General features: G+C 33.4%; 1 protein-coding gene across 8 annotated transcripts in view; it reads right to left on the bottom strand.

Annotated features, from left to right (window-relative positions):
- The window catches only part of LOC145944346 (uncharacterized), a 180955-nt gene that overhangs the window by 131505 nt on the left and 28261 nt on the right, over positions 1-21189 (bottom strand). The window lies entirely within an intron of this gene.

Raw genomic sequence — 21189 nt, 5'->3', positions numbered from 1 at the left:
ATTAACAACATAACTTATGATTTCAAATTTAATTATTGCGCGGTATAAAATCATGATTAAAAAAATTGGGTGTGTGAAGTTGGCACCTCCATGTTATGCTATCATAGTTCTGTTAAGAGTTCTGAGTTATTTAGAACCATAGGAAGAGTTGTTAATAATTTTTAGAAATAGTTCCGGTCATTACGATAACGAAAATCAGTTTAAAAAAATAGGGGTGCCAACTTCACATTTTTTTACACATCGAGTTCTAATAGTTTTGAGCAGAGTTTTAAGATACTTTTAAATAGTTCTATAATTCCTGATTATTTTTTGAAAGAGTTCTGCAATTTTTAGATAAGAAAAACGTACCTCCAATATCGAAGATAGGTATTTCTAAAATATCTTTGATTTTAAAAGTATGTTTTTTTATCTCTATAAAAATTGCAAAACTCTTTCAAAAAATAATCAGGAACTATGTAACTATTAAATTATTAAACAATTTAAATTTACTCACTTCACGGTTGCTCCTTTGTTGCCCGATGCCTCCCCGGACCTCCTTCTCGTACAAGTTTCGAAACACTTGCATTCGCGTTATTTTTTTTCGTTCGTGACGCGCGGCGACGCCCGGGTTTTAGCTATCACAATCTTCGACGCGTTTCGGTAAAACGCGAGACTCGCGAGAGCTTATTCGCGCGCGAATAAAACCGAAGCTCCATTTTCGCGTCGCCGCTTTTTCCAAGACCCACTTTTCGAAGGACGCAAGCGAGACGAATATTGAGCGAGATTCACGGCCGACGAGATCGGATTTATACGATAATTAACCACTAAAGACGCTAATTAATACACTCGTCCTTTCGCGCGGATCGGCAAGAAGCGCGCGACTTGATCACGAACAATCGAAGAAGAGCACTGGAGGTGGAGCTAGACTGGCACTGCCAGGTTCGGAACGCGCAACGATACGTCGCGCCGAGTCGAAGTGGTGGGGCACTGTAAAGGTCGCGAGGTGGGAGCTCGGCGAATCACGTCGCGACTACATGCCCCCACCAGGTCGTAGTGGTGGAAGTATGTAGTCGCGACGTGATTCGCTGAACCTCGCACGTGCGTTGCGTCGCGAGCCCTACAATGCCCCACCACTACGACTTATCGCGACGTGTCGTTGGTCGTTGCGCGTTCCGTATCTGGCAGTGCCAGTCTAGCTCCACCTCCACCTCCACTGCTCTTCTTCGATTATTCGTGCGATCAATGGTCGCGCGCTTCTTGCCGGTCTGCGCGAAAGGACGAGTGTATTAATTAGCGTCTTTGGTGGTTAATTATCGTATAAATCCGATCGCGTCGCACGTACCAATATCGTAATCGCGATAGTTAAAACCCGGGCGTCGCCGCGCGTCGCGAACGAAAAAAAGTAACGCGAGTGCAAGTGTTTCGAAACTTCTACGAGGAGGAGGCCTGTGGAGGCATCAAGCAACAAAGGAGCAACCGTGAAGTGAGTAAATTTAAATTGTTTAATAATTTAATAGTTACATAGTTCCTGATTATTTTTTGAAAGAGTTTTGCAATTTTTATAGAGATAAAAAAAACATACTTTTAATATCAAAGATATTTTAGAAATACCTATCTTCGATATTGGAGGTACGTTTTTTTATCTAAAAATTGCAGAACTCTTTCAAAAAATAATCGCTTATTTTAGAAAATCACGAGTTTTGGTCGAAAATGCTGGAGTTTTGAATTGTACACGATAAAACAAGAAAAGAAGTGAAAACCGCATAGCTCTATCTGTTATAGTTTCCGAGGTATCGATTTTTTTAATTCATCGGAACGTAGAATTTTTGCGACGTAAGACATACGTGAAGATACGTTTTTTTATCTAAAAATTGCAGAACTCTTTCAAAAAATAATCAGGAACTATATAACTATTTAAAAGAACCTTAAAACTCTGCTCAAAACTATTGGAACTCGATGTGTAAAAAATGTGAAGTTGGCACCCCTATTTTTTGAAACTGATTTTCGTTATCGTAATGACCGGAACTATTTCTAAAAATTATCAAGAACTCTTCCTATGCTTCTAAATAACTCAGAACTCTTAACAGAACTATGATAGCATAACATAGGGGTGCCAACTTCACACACACCCAAAAAAATAACTTTACACTGAGAAAAAAATACTGTTGAATCAACAACATTTTTGTAGTTAAATTTTATTTTATTAATTCAATGATATTATTAATCTAATCAAATACGTCAGTATTTGACTCAAATACTGACGTATTTGATTAGATTAATAATATCATTGAATTAATAAAATAAAATTTAACTACAAAAATGTTGTTGATTCAACAGTATTTTTTTCTCAGTGTACTTATATGCACAGCAGGAATCTATATTCGTGATTATATAATATACTCGACTTCTGGAATACCCTATATGTACTGTGCACAAAATACTTGACATGTACATACGCCACGTTAATGTAACGCAGAAATAACACGAGCAGCTAATCAGCGGACATCTAAATTGTTAAAGTTAAGCTTATGCATGGATGCGTGCATTTAGATGCACGCACACAAACAATGTGTAACCGCGTATTTATATGCATGCATGATCGTCTTCGCAGAAGCTCCGAGGACTTGATTAAAGATGCATGAAAAATTGGATCGTCATGCGTGACGCAGGCATATAGCCAATTAATAAGCGAGCATTTTGTCGATTAATAAATTTGCGTTCTCATCATAACAACACGACTGACAAGGGTGTCGACATGTGTGTGCACTGCTATTATCACTCGCCGTTGACATGTGATATCAATGCATCTACAATGCTTCTATTGTAATGGAATATAACTGCATATTGCATATGAAATTGCAACCGTGTGAAAATATCTCGAGCATGTTTTAACAAATATATAATATATATTTAACTTTATATTATTCAAAATATAATATTTAAATATATTATAATATAAAAATATTATATTATATAATATATAATATAATATATTAATATAATATATTATATAATATATATTATATAATATAAATTATATAAATATATTATATTAAATAATTATTATTATAAAACAATAATATAAAATAATATTTATGTTATAATATAATATATTATTTATAATATTTTTTTCGTTTAAGATATATATATTCTCTTTTCCTCTCTTCGAAATAAATATTGAATTATATAATTATTAGAAATTTATTAAGAATAAATATTGTGTCGGATAATAATAATTAACCAGAGAATGTAAGAAGAATAGAATTTTTGTATCGAGAATGTGGAGGCTTTAAATCATGACGACATAAAATGCGGCTAATTGCGATTATTCGTTTTTTTTTATCGGCTGAAATAATTGCACTGGCACGAGTCTAGGGATTCTTGCATCATTTACGATCGATAAATCGATCGGTTATTCGTATAGGATATTTGCCAATCGCGATTTACCTCGTTTGAAAATGGAGCGCGCTATGATTAATTAATAGCGACGCGCGAAGTCTAGCTGAATGGCGAATTTGAATCTCTATCTAGATAACGCTGACAAGGGTGTAAAGATCGGTTCTCGTGGCCGCGACTCGCCACTTCCATCAATCTTCGTAGCCTGGCTGCGCGAAAGCTTAACGCGACGATATCTCTGCAATGTAACTCGCTGCAACTCGGCCGCAAATTTGTACGCGTTGCATGACGACAGGCGATTTATTAACTACAGCGAAAACGGTTTTAAAAACCTCGCGGAGAGGCGCCCATGGAAATTCATGACGAGCCTTTCTTCTTTTCGGAAAAGCAAAATAAGCAATAAAAATTCATGACGATCCTTTCTTTTCGGAAAAGCAAAATCAGCAATGAAAATTCATGACGATCATCCTCTCCTTTCGGAAAAGTAAAGTCAGCGATAAATTAAAATTGCGAACTGGAGAATCTGATAGATTTAAAAGCGAGCATGAGACAATAATTGAACATATGTTTATTCAAATCTTGTAAAAAAATTCCCTGATTTTTCAAGGTAGAACAAAATTTCTCGAAAATGGCTTTTCTAGATTTTTCTCGAAAGTATATACTTTTGTAAACATGTCTATATCTTGGGGGGAAAAAAACACATATTGTCAAAATGTATATAAAAATTCTCTTACTCTCATGTGTTCTCTTAGATCGTCAGATATGTCGGATGAAAGGATAGATAGCTTTTACTTCATCATAATTTTTCAGCACGTGCGCCTTCCATAAAAAGCAAAACCTCGTGCATACATCGTTAAAAGTATTTCGATATAATTAAATACGGCGAATCTCATCGTTAATTTTTCAGTCTAAGCCGCGTCCGAGAGAGAACGGAGGAATAACCATAAGAGATCGTAAAGGAGACGCACGATCTGAATATCTAATCGTTTGCGCATTAGTCAAGGCGTACGAAATGGAATAATGGAAAAAGAAGAAGGCGTGAAAAAAAGCTGATTACCTCCACTCTCTCGTTATTCCTTCTACAGAATTAAGAATTAATGATAAAGTCATTGCACGCGTGCTCGAGGAAGAAATCGGCGTTCCAGTTGAAGCAGGTCTAATGAGTCACGCTATTATTAATAAGAAATTCTCTCGAAAAGGTGTATCGTAAACTCAATGGACTGAAAATATTATATAATATATGCATCAATAATTCATATATATTATACACATATTATATAAAATATATATTTTTTATATATATTTTTTATATAAATTATATAATTTATTTATTTTATATTTATTTTATTTATTATTTATTATTTATTTATTTTATATTTATTTTATTTATTATTTATTATTTATTTATTTTATATTCTTAAGTATATAATATAATTATATAATAAAATAATATAATTATATAATAAAATAATATAATTATATAATAAACTCAATATAATTTATTATTAATATTATATTTTTAAAAAGTAATATAATATATATATTATAATATTATACGTTATATGTACACAAGGAGAATTTTCTCTTAGAATTTACCCTGAAAATCATGGTAATCGTGGGACAATATGGCAGGGAAAGAATTTTATGAGAATTTCTCTGATTAATATTTATCATAAATAAATAAAAATAATAATATAAATACGTTAAAATATAAAACATGTTTGATTAATTTTATTATGCAGTTTAGTAAAATTAATCAAACATGTTTTATATTTTATTGTGATAAATATTATAATTTTTATTGTGATAAATATTAATCAGAGAAATTCTCATAAAATTCTTTTTCAGGGTAAATTCCAAGAGAAAATTCTCTCCGTGTACATAAATTACTGTTTTTCACACATAGGTATTTATAATGTTTAATTTTAAGATCCTAAAAAATTTCATAAACTTTCGATAAATTGATCGCATTAATTCTGAGAAAGAATATGCAAGTAATGTAGAGTTTGTGAAATATAATATTTAAAATCAACGCGGTTAAGAGTTCGCGATTCTGATTATTCATTATTTGGGCAAAGGCCGATGCGCGTCGGATTAGCATACGTTGCATAAACTACAAAATAACATCACCATATGCACGCACGCACGCACGCACGCATGGACTCATCGCACGCAATAGTATGATTCGCGCGACGAAGACAACACGAGAGAGAAAGAAAAAGAGAGAGAAAGAAAGAGAGAGAGAGAGAGAGAGAGAGAGAGAGAGAGAGAGAGAGAGAGAGAGATGCGTGCAGTTTCTCTCTATGGCGAGGCATTAACATTGTGCTTTATCGAAGCCGCTCATCGTCGGCACATCCGGATTCAAATTACGCCGCCTTGCCCACGCTTATGTTTATTTATCCAGTTATTAAAATTACATTAAGCGTCGTGCTTAATTATGTCGCTCGCGGAACGACGTCCTCGGAACACGTAGGTCCGGAAGAGGTTATTATAGAGACTCGGCGCGCGGAGAGAGAGAGAAAGAGAAAACGAGGGAAGAGCAGGAGAGATCCGAAGGAATCACGAAATGATCCCGACGACAGATTAGTTTCTTCGCGCGCCCCCGGGCAATGATCTCTTCCTTCGTGTCGTTGTTAACCGACCGAATACGTTTTACGAACCACTGCCGCATCGTGTACTTAATTACGTTCCCTCTGTTTGCGTATCTTTGAAATCGCCGCAATCTTTGCCATGCTTATTTTCAAATATATAATAATTAATAATTTTAATAATATATATATATAATTTAATAAAATAAATTAATAATTAAATTAATAATAAAATAATAAATAATAAATTAAATAAATAATAAAATGATAAATAATAATAAATAATTTTTTCTCAATAATATCAATAATAAAATTTTAAAAAATTCAAGTAATTTTAATAATATATTAAATGTATTCAAAATTCTCGAATAACAATGCGATTAATAAAAATCGAGATTTAGTCGATTAGAGTCGAAGAGATATATATAATTTCCAGAATTAATTATACATGTGACTGTAAAGTATCGCGAGTGTGCATCGTCATGCGGCTCGTGAAATCACGATGCTTTCCCGAGATCTGGCGACGATGAACGAAGGAAGAAGTCCATGGGTCTCGTTTACCATTATCATCATTGCCATTATACTCGGCTCCATGACTATGTGTGTTACGTGGTTTAATTTGAATACATGAGGCAGGAAGCGGCGAGCGAGCAAGACCTCGAAGACGTGTGTCGGCATTAGCCACGCATGTTTCTGTGTACACTGTCATTATCTTTACTTAAAACGAAACCCCCGGTCTTTCTCTCTCTCTCTCCGGCTCTTTGCTACCATCACCCCTCTTGCTGACTCATATAATGGCGCGAAATATGAAACGATCTCCCGCGCGCGTCTTCTCCTCTCGCAAACGTCATTAGATCAGCATCGAGGCGCAATCTCACAATCTCGCAAAAATGCGACGATTCTCTCGGAAATTATTTATTACGAAAAAGAGCGAGATATATTCAATGTACGAATTTCTTTTCAGATATTTCTCACATTCTTCACTCTCTGCATTATGAATTTTTATCTCATATATGAGAGATTGTTCTGCTAAATTAGTTAACGGTTACAGACAACAATGCAATCGGAATAAAGACAAATAAAAATATCCGGTTCTGGTATAAACAATATGCGAGTCATTAACAGAATGCAAATTATTCGCTGAATAATTGCAATAAAGTGCAACGTTGTGCGGAATAAAATTATATTCCATAGCGTATATACATATAAAAGATTTCCTTAATCCCAGTCCAAGTCGCGATAAATATGCACCGATAAATCTCTCGGCCTCATCTCATATTGCATGTAAATCTCTCACTTTAATTATTTAAATTATATACTAATCGCGTTAATTGCAGAACTCACGTCTCACGAGACAATGTCGCAATTAAAATGCCGTTGATGCGTGCTGGATTTTTCAGACGTCAATTAATTTGTACCTTTGAATTTCTTACACAATGTTGTTGCTGGTTCGCAAATTATCGCGCGGAGGAAAGTCGGAAAAACTTCCGAAGGCAGGAAATAAAATGGCATCAAATTAAAAGCAGACATATGTATGATGCATGGAAATAAAAATCCGAAAAATCTCATTGTATTATCAATCTCGAGACTGGAATTTAACTTTGAATTTAACTACTTATTCTCTAGTAGTAATGTACGACTTAATTACTTTGATGCAGCTGGGTGAAAGCAAATGTGACATTTCTTTGATTGACATTTTCGCGTCAGCTGATTGACAATATTACGTTACTAGTCCATGTCAGAAAATTCATTGACGGATATAATAGACGCAATTTGCATAGGAACATATGGCATGCGAACCGTATATAAAATTTTGAGAAGCATGCAGGTCGAAATTTTGTGGCAGGATGCAAGAACCGCAATGACCGACAAGATGGTTTGAGCAAGCAGACAAATGTCGGCTTAAATCAGCTTATTGGCATGATGCACTTTACAAACCTTAATTGTAAATGTTTGGAAGGAGCGATCTTTGGTAATCATGATATTTGAAAAGGTAAATTATCCTCTGCTCGAGAGTCGATTATTTGCACAATGTAAGTTTAGAACGAACAAGTATAGCGAGTCATTTTTCATAACAAGCTAATATAAAAAAAAAAGATGTAGTAAATAACGAAAAGAAATATTATCATACTAACAAGGGACCTCGCAAATCCGAAAATTCTGGATTTTGATGAAACTCTACATATATGTAAGGGATATAAATAAATTTACAAATTTTTAATTGTGGCCCAAAAATGATTTGAATTTAAGATGTAAAACCACCTATCATGTAGAATGACTTTTTGCTTTCCTTGATACATCTTGGAAAGTATTCGAGATATCAAAGAATACAAATTTCATGGTAAGAGCATCTCTATTTAATTATTATACATTAATAATATTTTATATTAATAATATAAATTTTACCAATTGAATAATATAAATATTTTTAAAACATAATTTTCGACAAAATTTATTTTAAATCTTTAAAAAGATTATTTTTTTTAAATTTCATTGTGTTTAAATAGAGATGTTTCTACCATGAAACTTTTGTATAAAATATTTTTTGACATCTCAAATATTTTTCGAGATATATCGAGAAAAGCGAAAAGCTTTCACATATAATGAATTTCATCCCTTAAAATCGTTTTTAGGCCGCAACTAAAAGTTTCAAAATTCATCTATTTATTCCCTTTACATATGCACGTGTAAAGTTTCATCAAAATAAGAATTCTTGGATTTGCAACGTTCCTTTGCAAGTAAAGAAATTTTATTTGTCCTCCTTCTCTCAATAATACAATCTTTATTTCTACTTCCTGACAGCAAAGTCGGATTCATCAATTTAAAAAGTTTCAAGATAAATCAAGCCTTCGTAATTTCGCAAAAGAAAAAAAGCCGAGAAAAATAGTAAAGCGACCTTCGAATTTTCGTAAGAGTCGCTAAGAAGAATCCGTAATGCGTGACGTGTGAGAGACCGAGGTATAGTACTTTCGCAATCCTATCGGAATCCGGCAATCGACGTTCCGTCTCGTCCTTACATTCCTTGCCGATGATCCAGAACGATATATACGACTTCCCACGAGGGGGTAAAAATCACAGAAGCTGGCGCAATCTGCGCGCGCATTATTCCTGATTCACGCCGGCTTTCAGATAGTATATACTAACGCGATGCAATCATATATGAGAGAAATCATTTTCCAATCTCGCGCATATTTATACGTTGAGGAGGCGAGCGACGTCGTTACTTTATTACTTTTGTCGGAATTATATTATTGCGCGATTTACCAAGGTCGCGTATATCGCGTTTCCCTTTTACGGAGCCTTCTCTCTTTCTCTCTCTCTCTCTCTCTCTTTATTGTGCGAGCCTATACTATAATTCACTCGGAAAAGAGTCAACGAGATCGCCGGATATTATGCAGTCCTTGTCCTTTTAGCTCGCGTCAACGAAGCCGCCGTTTTTCAACCTGATGGGCTGCCAATCGCGACGAATTAGCATACGATACCGCCAAATATGGGATTCGATGACGGTGTTACGCCGACAAATGCGATCATTTCCATCATTTATCCCCGGCTAAAGATGCAAACGCATCTATCGCGATCCTTGAACAAGTGCGTATGCGTCACGATCTCGCAACGTTGAGAAATGTTATTGAAATTGACTCCCGTGAAGCGAAATGTGTTCTCGGAATTCAAGTAAAAGACACCGATAACGAGCTCTATCATCTGAATATTATCGACTCATTACTTTGATTTGTTTTAATAGTAAAATCACTGATCGGATGATTCGATGAAAAAAATATTTATGCGAAATATCAGTTTTGCATATATAATCGATTAAAGAGAATTAGAAAGAGAATCGAAAGAGAATGATTAAGTTATTTAATTGTTTAGCTGTCCAATTTGATCAACTCGTAAACTCCAATTTTGAAGACTCTCCTGAATATAATTAAATTGAGATCAAAACTGGCAATAAGAATCAAGCACGTATATTTTATTGCAAATATAAAATCTGCATCATCAATATAAATAACGTACGTTTCAGTCTTTTTTTTTTACTCAACGCAATTCAAAAGTAAATGTTTTACTTTTATATTAACAACTATTTTTTTATATATTTTTTTATTTATGCAATCTATGATTCTATTTTTCATATTTTTTCATTTATGTAATCTATGATTATATTTTTTTATTTATGTAATCTATGATTATATTTTTTTATTTATGTAATCTATGTTTAAAATTATTTTTTAATTGCGTTAAATATTGTCCCAAAAAGAGGCTGATCGAAATGTAGGTACGTGAGAGAGACAAAAACCTAATTAAGAGAAATGCGCAATTTATGTAATAGAGACGCAACGTAAAAAACCTCCAAATTACGAAACCGCCAAGAAAGATTCATACGTTCCGTCATATTAAATATGTATATGCGATTTCTAAATCTAAATTTCCCATGCAGCTACATAAGAGCAATATATCGATCCGCGAAAATACGCGTGAAGTCCTACATGTCGGTGCAACATTCTCGGCGCATTATCTACGCGGCTAATACTATAGTATATAGCGACGATAGATTTCATTATGAGCGAGGTGCATTTCCTTTTTCGACGCAAGGCGGCCAGGCAAGGTCGTCCGTGCACCTCCCGACGCGAGCGGCTGTGCATCCGTCCGGTGCATCCGTCATCGAGACTGCTGAAGAGAAAGATCGTATCGATCGAGGTAACGATGCGAGTCGTAATTTGCATGTCGCGCGCAGCAACACTATGTTGTTGTAACGAAGAGTTATGGCGCGGTGTCGATAAAACTTCCGCGCGAGCGGAGTTAGAGATTAGCGATGATTACGATCGCGTCGATTCCGAGATGCATCGGTCGTATCCTTTTATGAATGTATATGTGTGTATAATATTATTTTTTATTTTGCCTTCGTCGACACAGACTGCAGTAAATATGAATAAGTGTTGAAAGAATTATTATCGTTGTTGTAAATTCTTTAATCTACTTTAAGTCCGGTTTTAATTAAATAGAACATATTTTATAAATAATTTGTTTTCATTAATTTATTAAATAGTATGATAATTAAGAATACATATATATTTTTTCAAATTTAATTATATATACAAATTATATATATAAATTTAATTATATATACATATATATATATATATATATATATATATATGAATTTATAACATATTATTATTATTTTATTAATATTAATATAATTAAATATTTAATTAAATATTTTGATGCTGAATTATCACAAAATTTAATAAGTAATGCAAACAAAATAAAATAATACTCTTAGAATTTATCTTGAAAATCATAGTAATCGTGAGACAATATGGTATGAAAAGAATTTTATGAGAATTTCTCTGATCAATATTTATCAAATATAAAACATGTTTGATTAATTTTACTAAACTGCATAGTAAAATTAATCAAACATTTTATATTTTATTGTAATAGATATTATTATTTCTATTGTGATAAATATTAATCAGAGAAATTCTCATAAAATTCTTTCCATACCATATTATCCCACGATTACCATGATTTTCAGGGTTTCTAAGAGAAAATTCTCTCTGTGTATAATACAAATTTATACTATATATAAGTAAATTAAATTTGAAAAAAATATATATATTAATTTTCATTGAATAAAATGGAACTAATATTTATCTCTCTCCCGAAATTTATGGACTCCTCAATGTATCCGTTTAAAAAAACCCCGACTCGTCAAAGGATTCGACATAACAAGTAGTACAAATAGGCTTAGGATATCTTTTGAAGAAAACACCTTGATCTCCCTAGGGCTAAAAAAAAGGTGCGAGAAAGTCGGACGCGTGTCACGTCGCAATAGTGATTTGTCGCCTTGTGTACGTGAACAGAGCCGGCTGTCCCGCACACGTGCACGCGTGTCGCCGCCGCACGCGTGTCGCGTCAGGACCGAAACGCATCCTCGGGAAGGGTTAGAGAAGAGAAGAGAGAGAGAGAGAGAGAAGACCTACCTGCGTTCTTCTCTCCGCGCCGGTTTCGCGTGTCCTAGAAAAGGAGCGCCTAACACACGCGAGCGAGAGGGGAAAAGAGAAAGGAGAGGCGCGAGGGAAGAGGACGGAGCAGCCACGTGACCCCTGCACGCCGGTCTGTCCTCCGTTTCCTCGGCGGAATCCTCCCGGACCCCCGACCTGACCTATCCAAGGTGAGATTTATCCGTCGGCTTTACCTGCCACGAGCTGTATAGGTTGTACCTTCCTTATACTGCCTCTGCCTATCTACCAGGAATCCCCGCGTTGCTATTTCCCATTCCTCGCGAACCTCCTCTTTCTCTCCCCCCGGTGTGTCCACCACCCTACCTCCCTCACCCTATCCGACCCACTCTCCCACACGTACGGGTCACGTATCTCAAGCTTTTCCGCGCGACGAGTTCGTGTCTGCTAAAGTAACAGGTGAGATTTTCCGAGCGACGATCACGTGAAACCGCTATTATTAAAGATGCAGGAAATCCGTCAATTGGAATTATGTCTACTGGCTTTTAATTTCAACATAATAATTTGCTTAATTGGCACGAGCTTGTTTGGAATAATTTTAACTTTGCTCGAGTGATATTTCTCAGTTTTACACTGAGAGAATTTTCTCTTAGAATTTACCCTGAAAATCATGGTAATCGTGGGACAATAATATGGTGTGGAAAGAATTTTATGAGAATTTCTCTGATTAATATACATATTTATCACAATAAAAAGCGATAATATTTATCACAACAAAATATAAAACATGTTTGATTAATTTTACTAAACTACATAGTAAAGTTAATGAAACATATTTTATATTTTATTGTAATAGATATTATTATTTTTATTGTGATAAATATTAATTAGAGAAATTCTCATAAAATTCTATCCATACCATATTGTCCCACGATTACCATGATTTTCAGGGTAAATTCTAAGAGAAAATTCTCTCTGTGTAGAAAGAAATAAAGAATCAATTAAACTATATATCGATTAAAATATTTTTTTTATTTTATTAATGTTATATATATAGTTTAGTCGATTCTTAATTTTTTTTAGCTCTAAACTATTCTTTATTGTTAAAATAAAATTTAAAAAATATTAAATATAAGCCTTTAAATTCTAAGATATATTTAAAAAAATATTTTTTTAATTTTATTTTGTTATAATAATGAAGAATCGTTTAGAGCTAAAAAAATCACGAAAAATCAAGAAAAAATTATATAGACAGAGAGAGATTTTATTAATGTTATATATATGTATATCTCGCTCTTTCTCTTTCTTTTCACCAGGATTATCACGAGTTATAAAGGCAGGTAGCGTGAAGTCGATATCCTAAAGAACCGCGATGTTGCTTCTCGACGGATCCTCCGAAATGACGGGTCCTCGAGCGAGTCACGTGTCGGCGATCGTCCTCGGAAGGCGCGTCGCGAGAGTGTATTACGTCCCGACGTAATAATCGGGATTCGTGATAGAGCCCCGGAGCGTTTTTCGGGCAGGTTACGGTGCCGGGGCCTTAATTCGAGAAGGCCCGGGCGCACAGGGTATAATCGGAAACCCGGCGGACACACAATGCAAATAAGGAGGCATTATAGCGTGCTGCCGGTGACGCAACGCAAGCGGTTCGGCTACTTCCGGCTACTTCTTCGAGGAATATAGCGGGAACTTTTCATTAAAATCGTATCATACCTTGGTCAACCGTGGCTGTACACATACACATACATCGATGACTGTTCTGGACTGTGTCTTAATGAGAGAGCGGCGGTTTTATATTTTACATCGAATGTAAATTAGAGAGAGAAAAATGTCCCGACTCTTTAATTATACGACATAGAGACGGCGTGTTTGTGCATATGTGGTTTTTGCATTGCAATTATTTAGAATCGATTATCGCGTATCTCTTGTCATCCGCCGTATATGCAGGTTAAATTAAACTCGCCACGTTAATCAATTCTCGGGATATCTATTGCGACAGAAATTTATCGTCGAGCGACGCGAATACTTTTCGGTATGAGCAGTCATATCCGCCGTCATTACTTCATGCTTTCTAGAATTCCGGTTTACGATTAAACAATATGAGAGAGGAGGATACAGTTCTTTGTAATTATTTACAAATTCAGATCGGTAGATTACTTTTGTCCGCAAGATTTTATAATGACATCTTTAAAAAATCCTAAAATATCACTGTAATATTTTAGGATTTTTTCATGTTTTATATAATGACCTTTTTTAATAGTTCTGAAACATCACTGTGATATTTTAGGATTTTTTAAAAGATGTAATTATATACATTTAGAATTCTATTTAAAAAAAATATGAAATGAATTACCTATTTATTTATAGATGAAAAATTAAATAGAAGTTAAAATTCTCTATTTGCATAAATGTATATTTTGCTGTAATAAATTATTTTAATTTTCAAAGCACTGTTAGAGGCGAATGAGATAATAATCTATAAGATATCTTTCTTGGAAATATTAATTCTATTTTAGAAATAAAATTAATTCTAGAATTCCGGTTTACAATTAAATAATATAATAGAGGAGGATACAGTTTCTTTGTAATTATTTACAAATTCAGAACAGTGAATTATTTATATCAAGATATTTTATATGTACATATAGACATCTTTAAAAAAATCCTTAAACATCACTGTGATATTTTAGAATTTTTTATGTATGTTATATAATGACATTTTTAAATAATTCTAAAATATTACTATGAGATATTTTAGGATTTTTCTAAGACATTATATACACAGTTGAAAAATTTGTGTTAAATTTAACAAATATCACATGTCCCAAACGGTCCACAGAAATTTTTGTGTTAATTTAACATAATACGGATATGTTAAATGATGACACGAATATTGTGTTAATATTTTAACATAAAATAAATGCAAACTTCAAGTAAACTTGAAATAAATTTTGTGTTAAATTAACATAGTTTTAATGTGAAAATTAACTTAAAAAAATTGTTAATTTTACATTTTATCATCCCCACTTATATTATAAAGTAAAATTAACATTTTTTTTCTGTAAATTTTAACAGATAAATCTTGTCACTAATAATATCGAACATATTTATTGTGTAAAATTAAAAATAAATATACATTGTGTTATTTTTACACTTTTTTTCAGTTATTTTAATAATTTAACATTTGAGTTCAATTAACACAACAGCAATATGTTAATTTAACACATGTGTTAAATATTTAACACAAAAATTTTAACGGGGACCGTTTCTAACAAGAAAACACAAATTTTCCAACTGTGTATACATTTAGAATTCTATTTTAAAAAAACATGAAATTTATTACCGATCTATTTATACATAAAGAGTTAGATAGAAATTAAAACTCTTCTATTTGCATAAATGTATATTCTGCTGTATTAAATTATTTTAATTTCCGAAGCACTGTTAGAGGCGAATGAGATAATAATCTATAAGATATCTTTCTTGGAAATATTAATTCTATTTTAGAAATAAAATTAATTCTAGAATTCCGGTTTACAATTAAATAATATAATAGAGGAGGATACAGTTTCTTTGTAATTATTTACAAATTCAGAACAGTGAATTATTTATATCAAGATATTTTATATGTACATATAGACATCTTTAAAAAAATCCTTAAACATCACTGTGATATTTTAGAATTTTTTATGTATGTTATATAATGACATTTTTAAATAATTCTAAAATATTACTATGAGATATTTTAGGATTTTTCTAAGACATTATATATACATTTAGAATTCTATTTTAAAAAAACATGAAATTTATTACCGATCTATTTATACTATAAATTATATTATAAAGAGTTAGATAGAAATTAAAACTCTTCTATTTGCATAAATGTATATTCTGCTGTATTAAATTATTTTAATTTCCGAAGCACTGTTAGAGGCGAAAGAGATATAAGTTTATAAGATATCTTTGTTGGAAATATTTTCTTTTTTTTTTATATATATACATACACGCTACACTTTTTACACCGACCGCGTCATCCGTTGAACAAATCCCATTTGATAGCGAGTCTTTATGTATTCACAGTCATTGTGCGTATATTAGCCGTGCGAGGTAACGCGCTTCCGGCCGCTTCTTTAGCGCGCCGGCTTTTTATCTTCGAGCCAAGCCTTCGTTTCTCGAGTGACGCGAGCGAGAGATCGTCGATCGATAAAGACCGTTCGTTCCATTCGTACGGCTCTCTCGGCCGGAGGACTCATAAAAAGATAAATATATATTATATTCGATCGCGCGAGAGCGCGATTAATCCGACGCGCGAGTCAATAAATACCATCTTATCCGTCATCCACACATGAATCCACCAAAGTCGCGCAGAGATTGCAACGAAACGCATCATCGATATATTAATTATATCGATCTATTTTTTCGTGATGCGCGTCCTGATGTTGCACAGCTGATTGTAAGTTTAATGATCGCGGAAGCATCGACATAAGACAAAATTAATATATTATATATAAAAATATTTAATAAAAATATATATAATAAAATAATTAATTAATATCTCGTTAATCACAACATGATTAATTAATAATATCGAGTTACGATCATAACTGTCACAGACACAGGTTTCAATATTATATTAATTATCGATATATTGAATAATAAATAATGCTAATTATAGATACTTATACAATAGATAAGTATAATTATAATTATAAATTTAATAGATTATAATTAATAACAAATATGCCTCTTAACGATATTTATATATGTATAAAAAATCTTGTTAGTTGCTGTCTTATAGAATGACAAGCGGATAAACGGAAGACGAGAAAATTTGCAAGATCGGATTAAATTCGAAATTTCTCGCGTATTATTCCGCAATTTCTTTCCAAAGCATGATCTCGGGAGATAAGCTCAGGCGAGGAAAGATAAGGGGCTCCTAGGCGCATCGGGAGGAAAATGGCTACTTAAATAGCGAGATCCTTCGGGGTCGGTCTCGGTCTCGGGTCTCGTTCCGGACGAGAATGGATTTCGCGGAATTTCCATCGACGCATCTTCCGAAGCTCGAAAGATCACTGAAGCGAGAAACGCGAGAGGAGAGGGATCTCTCCGTGAGTACTCTCACGAATCGGAAGAAGGTCCGTCTAATTTTCCGCACGCGAGTGATCCGACGGCGCTCGAGAGCGGATCACAGAAAACGCTAATGAAGGAAGGAACTCGGACGGCGGCTCCTGGCGATATAGTTAATGGAAGCGATCACACGATGAAAAAGATGATCCCAATAAGGATGATTCAGAGACGCCGCGAGGGCCCTACATCAAAGGGATTCGTGTGTACCTTCGGCTAAATTAAGCACAAATAAGCGGAAACTCGCGCGCGCGGGATGGTTAATCGCGTAAAGATATTCCCCTTAGAAAACATTTTAAATTACTTTATAATAATATGTAATTATTGCAAGTATACGTTATTAATACTGGTACGAGGAATAAGAGAAGCAAACTTTGTTAATATTCATGAGAAAAAGCATTCTCTTATTCATCGCGACAGAATGATTGAAAATGATTTCAATTTATTTTCCCTTTGATATTCATGTCTCATTAATACATATTTTAATTGTAGAAATCATTTAAAATCATTTAATTCATCTAAAATTTTTTTAATACATATTTTATTTATAAAAATACATATTTAAATGATTTTACATTTCTATAATTAGGAAATATTTAATTGTAGAAATCTAAAATTATTTAAATGATCTGAAATAAATTAAATTATTTTAGATTTCTTAGATTTAATTCCTAATTATAAAATTAAATGATTTTATATTTCTACAACTTTTTTATAAAAAAATATGATATCTAAACACTTATAGGACATATTAAATTGTTTTTTTTTTTTTACCAAACACATTTGAGGAAACAGTCGAATATGCCAATTATATCTTGCGATATTTTTTCGGATTTAAATTAATAGGCGGAAAAAAGGCGTGCAAAGATGACGAATAAGAAATCAATGTAGGCCGACGTTCGAGAAAATTATTATTATATCGTACAGCCGCGCGTGTATCTCTGAAAAGCATGACTTTCGCCGCGGCTCGTCGACTCATCGACGTGTGATAAAGATTGCGTTAGGGTGTATAGAATCTAATTACGCCGATAAACATTGTTGCGCGGCGATCCACCTGCTCGTAAATAACATAGAATCAAACATCGTATCAGGTTACATCGTAATACACCCGGGCTCGAGTACAGGAACAGGTCCTCCAAGGTATCCAACGTGAAACGGGTACCTGCCCATCCTACTCTATCTATGCCTTATGCGTATTTTCATCAAGGACGAGACGCGGAATCATCACCGTTGATTATGAATATCATCAAAAATGGGAGTAGATATAATCAGGATAATTTATAACCGTGAAACGTATTAAAAATTACTTTTTTTCTTCCTTTTTGGAGGAATATAATCCCTCCTCTTGTGCGTGTCGGAGATAAATTCTTATATATCGCTAAAACACGCAACATTTTACGATCTTTCCTTTTTCAATAATTTTTTAATATAATTATTAATATTTTACGATGCAATAATCACTCGCGAGACGAAACTGATATTTTATTGATGATAAAAATACATCGGTCAACTAACTTACTAAGCGTGATTTTTGCGTCACGATTTCCGAAAATAACCATGCAATCATGCGAGCTACGTGGAATATTTATTAAAACAAATATTAGAGCTGAGAGAAAGAGAGAGAAAACGTTATCGACAGATAGCGCTTTTTTCCCTTCCAATTCGCAGCGCATGTGTATTTGCATTTTTATTTATTTACGTTTTTTTTTAATATTAGTGCAACTATATGTGGAAGAGAGGTGAGCTTATCGTGTGGATAATCTCTCTCTCCTCGATAACAGGTACGAGAAATACATAGACGTCGCGTAATTGCTATAGATTAACAACACTGGACCGACTAAAGCGATATCGCATTTTTATCAATAGTATCAAATGGTCGATTCAATTTTTCTGCCTATTTCTCGGATCTAATGCTTATCGCGGCTGATCAACGTACATTAACAATATCATCCGCGTTATTAATTTTCGATTTATCGCGTCGCATATCGCAGTTAATAGAGACAGTTTGCGTAAAAATTATATTACGTTCTCGTGGCGGATCTGATCCCTCCATCTTAATCAATATATTTTTCCATCTATTTTATCATCGATTATCTGTTCTAATAACGCATTTCCTAATGAATTTTATTGGAATTATACGTGTGATGATAGACTATGATAATATATATTAATGATAATATCAAGGTGGAAAAATATAGATGAGCGATAATAATGTAAACGGGGATCAACAGATAATAATTTGTGACTATAAATTCTGTGGCACACTTGTCAATATTTCTGGCAAAATTATGTAACTTAACATGCGCCTTAAAATGCGTTACAAACGACGCGTGCAGCATCCAAGAATCACAAGTTTATCAGAAATTCTGAATCGAAAGCAGAAACGCGTGCTATTAATAAACTCACAATTTTGCACCTAATTAATAAATTAGCGCGTCCAAAGACATGGATAGCATAATATCATAAGTAATCTGTAATCGATGTAGTCAATCGAAATTACACGATCGCAGTGTCTTGGCGGGAAAGAAATCGCCAAAGCGATCGACGATGAGTCAGCTGATCCGTTGATGCGCGCGTGATATCGATCCTCGAGTTCAACCTTAACGTATAGATAGCATTCGGACTAATTTTACAAATACGCGAATGCGCATTGACACGATAGCGGATCGGTTAGTCATCGTCATCAGCGTGAGAAGAAAACGTTATAATATAGAATCACAAATTGAAAAGATTCCGATAGATAAATATACAAATTCAGATAAGAAAAAAGTTAATAAGAATCAAGGACAGATATTACGAGCAACAAAATTGTTTTTCAAAATAACAAAAAAAAATTGTTGCGTCTAATATCTGAGTTCTTATTAGTCCTTTTCATACCTGAATTGGCGTTAATATAATATCGTTTTAAATTTAATCTACAATAATATGATATTCTACGTATAAATCAAATTTGTATATAAAATTTAGAAAATCTTTGTATATTATTTTGTATATATACAATCTAGAAAATCGGGTATTCAATATCAAATATTAATATATCAAATTATTATTTTTTACTTTCGAGAGGTGGCAATAAATAATACTGAACGTCTCACGTTGAAAATTATATGCAGCAGTATAGAAAATAAAAAAAATATAATAAAATAGCAAGTCTTATGTGCAATAGATACAAGAGAAAATGTCGCGCGGTTTTCTTCCTCTTAAAATAAAAAAAAAAACGTTAAATTTACCCTAAATGTAAATTCGTCCCAAACTCACAATTGGCGTGCGTTCTGCATACAAGAATAGCATGCAGAGAGAGATGTATGAATGCAAAATCCGGCCGTTTCAGATAAATCGGTTTTCTCGCGATTGGGGGTCGCACGACCCACACAATGCCTTGATGCACAATGCAGCCACGGAAAATAACAATGCGATGCGGGGGCGTCGAGAACAGGGGACGGAGGGGGGAAGGAGGGGACAGGCTGCGCTGACAGCTGACGAACGTAACGTTTTCCACAAAACGCACGATTTCTGCCCGTTGCTTCAAGTCTTATACATATATATATATGTATAAGTATTTTATTTTATATTTAATCGGATAATAATTCTAATTGTTTAACAATTTTTTATTCCATTGCTTAAGATGGGAAATTGTTTGATTGTCGCAATATTTTTCGTTGGTTGAGCGAAAGGAGAAACTGCGATATCTAGATGTTGTGCATATTGCTTTTAATAACGAAATTAGCTGCTCGAGATAAATGATAATGAGATCTAATCTACATTTATACTCGGCGGAATTAAAACGTCACTCTGATTCATTTAATTCGAATTTATCAGTGCTTTATACATATATTACGTTGGAAAAAATTTCGAGTTTACGTTAATTGCGAATGATTAATCATGAATACGGACAATTTTATAAATTCGATATTATTAATAAAGATAATTAATAGAATTAATAATTGAATTTATCGAACAATTCTCCTTCTGTTTTCTCCATTCTGTTTTTCTTACATTATGAACACACCAGATATTTTATAAATTCGATATTAATCATGGATGTACCAGGCATTTTATAAATTCAATATTAATAAAAATAATTGAATTAATAATTGAATTAATCGGTAAAATCTCTTCCTATTCTCTCCATTCTGTTC

Source organism: Prenolepis imparis, unplaced genomic scaffold, assembly GCF_030444845.1.
Source record: "Prenolepis imparis isolate NDT839.2.m4 unplaced genomic scaffold, iyPreImpa1.0 SCAF_13, whole genome shotgun sequence".
Taxonomy (NCBI): Eukaryota; Metazoa; Arthropoda; class Insecta; order Hymenoptera; family Formicidae; genus Prenolepis; species Prenolepis imparis.
The sequence above is the reverse complement of the archived record's forward strand: the minus strand, read 5'-3'. Positions and strand labels throughout refer to the sequence as shown.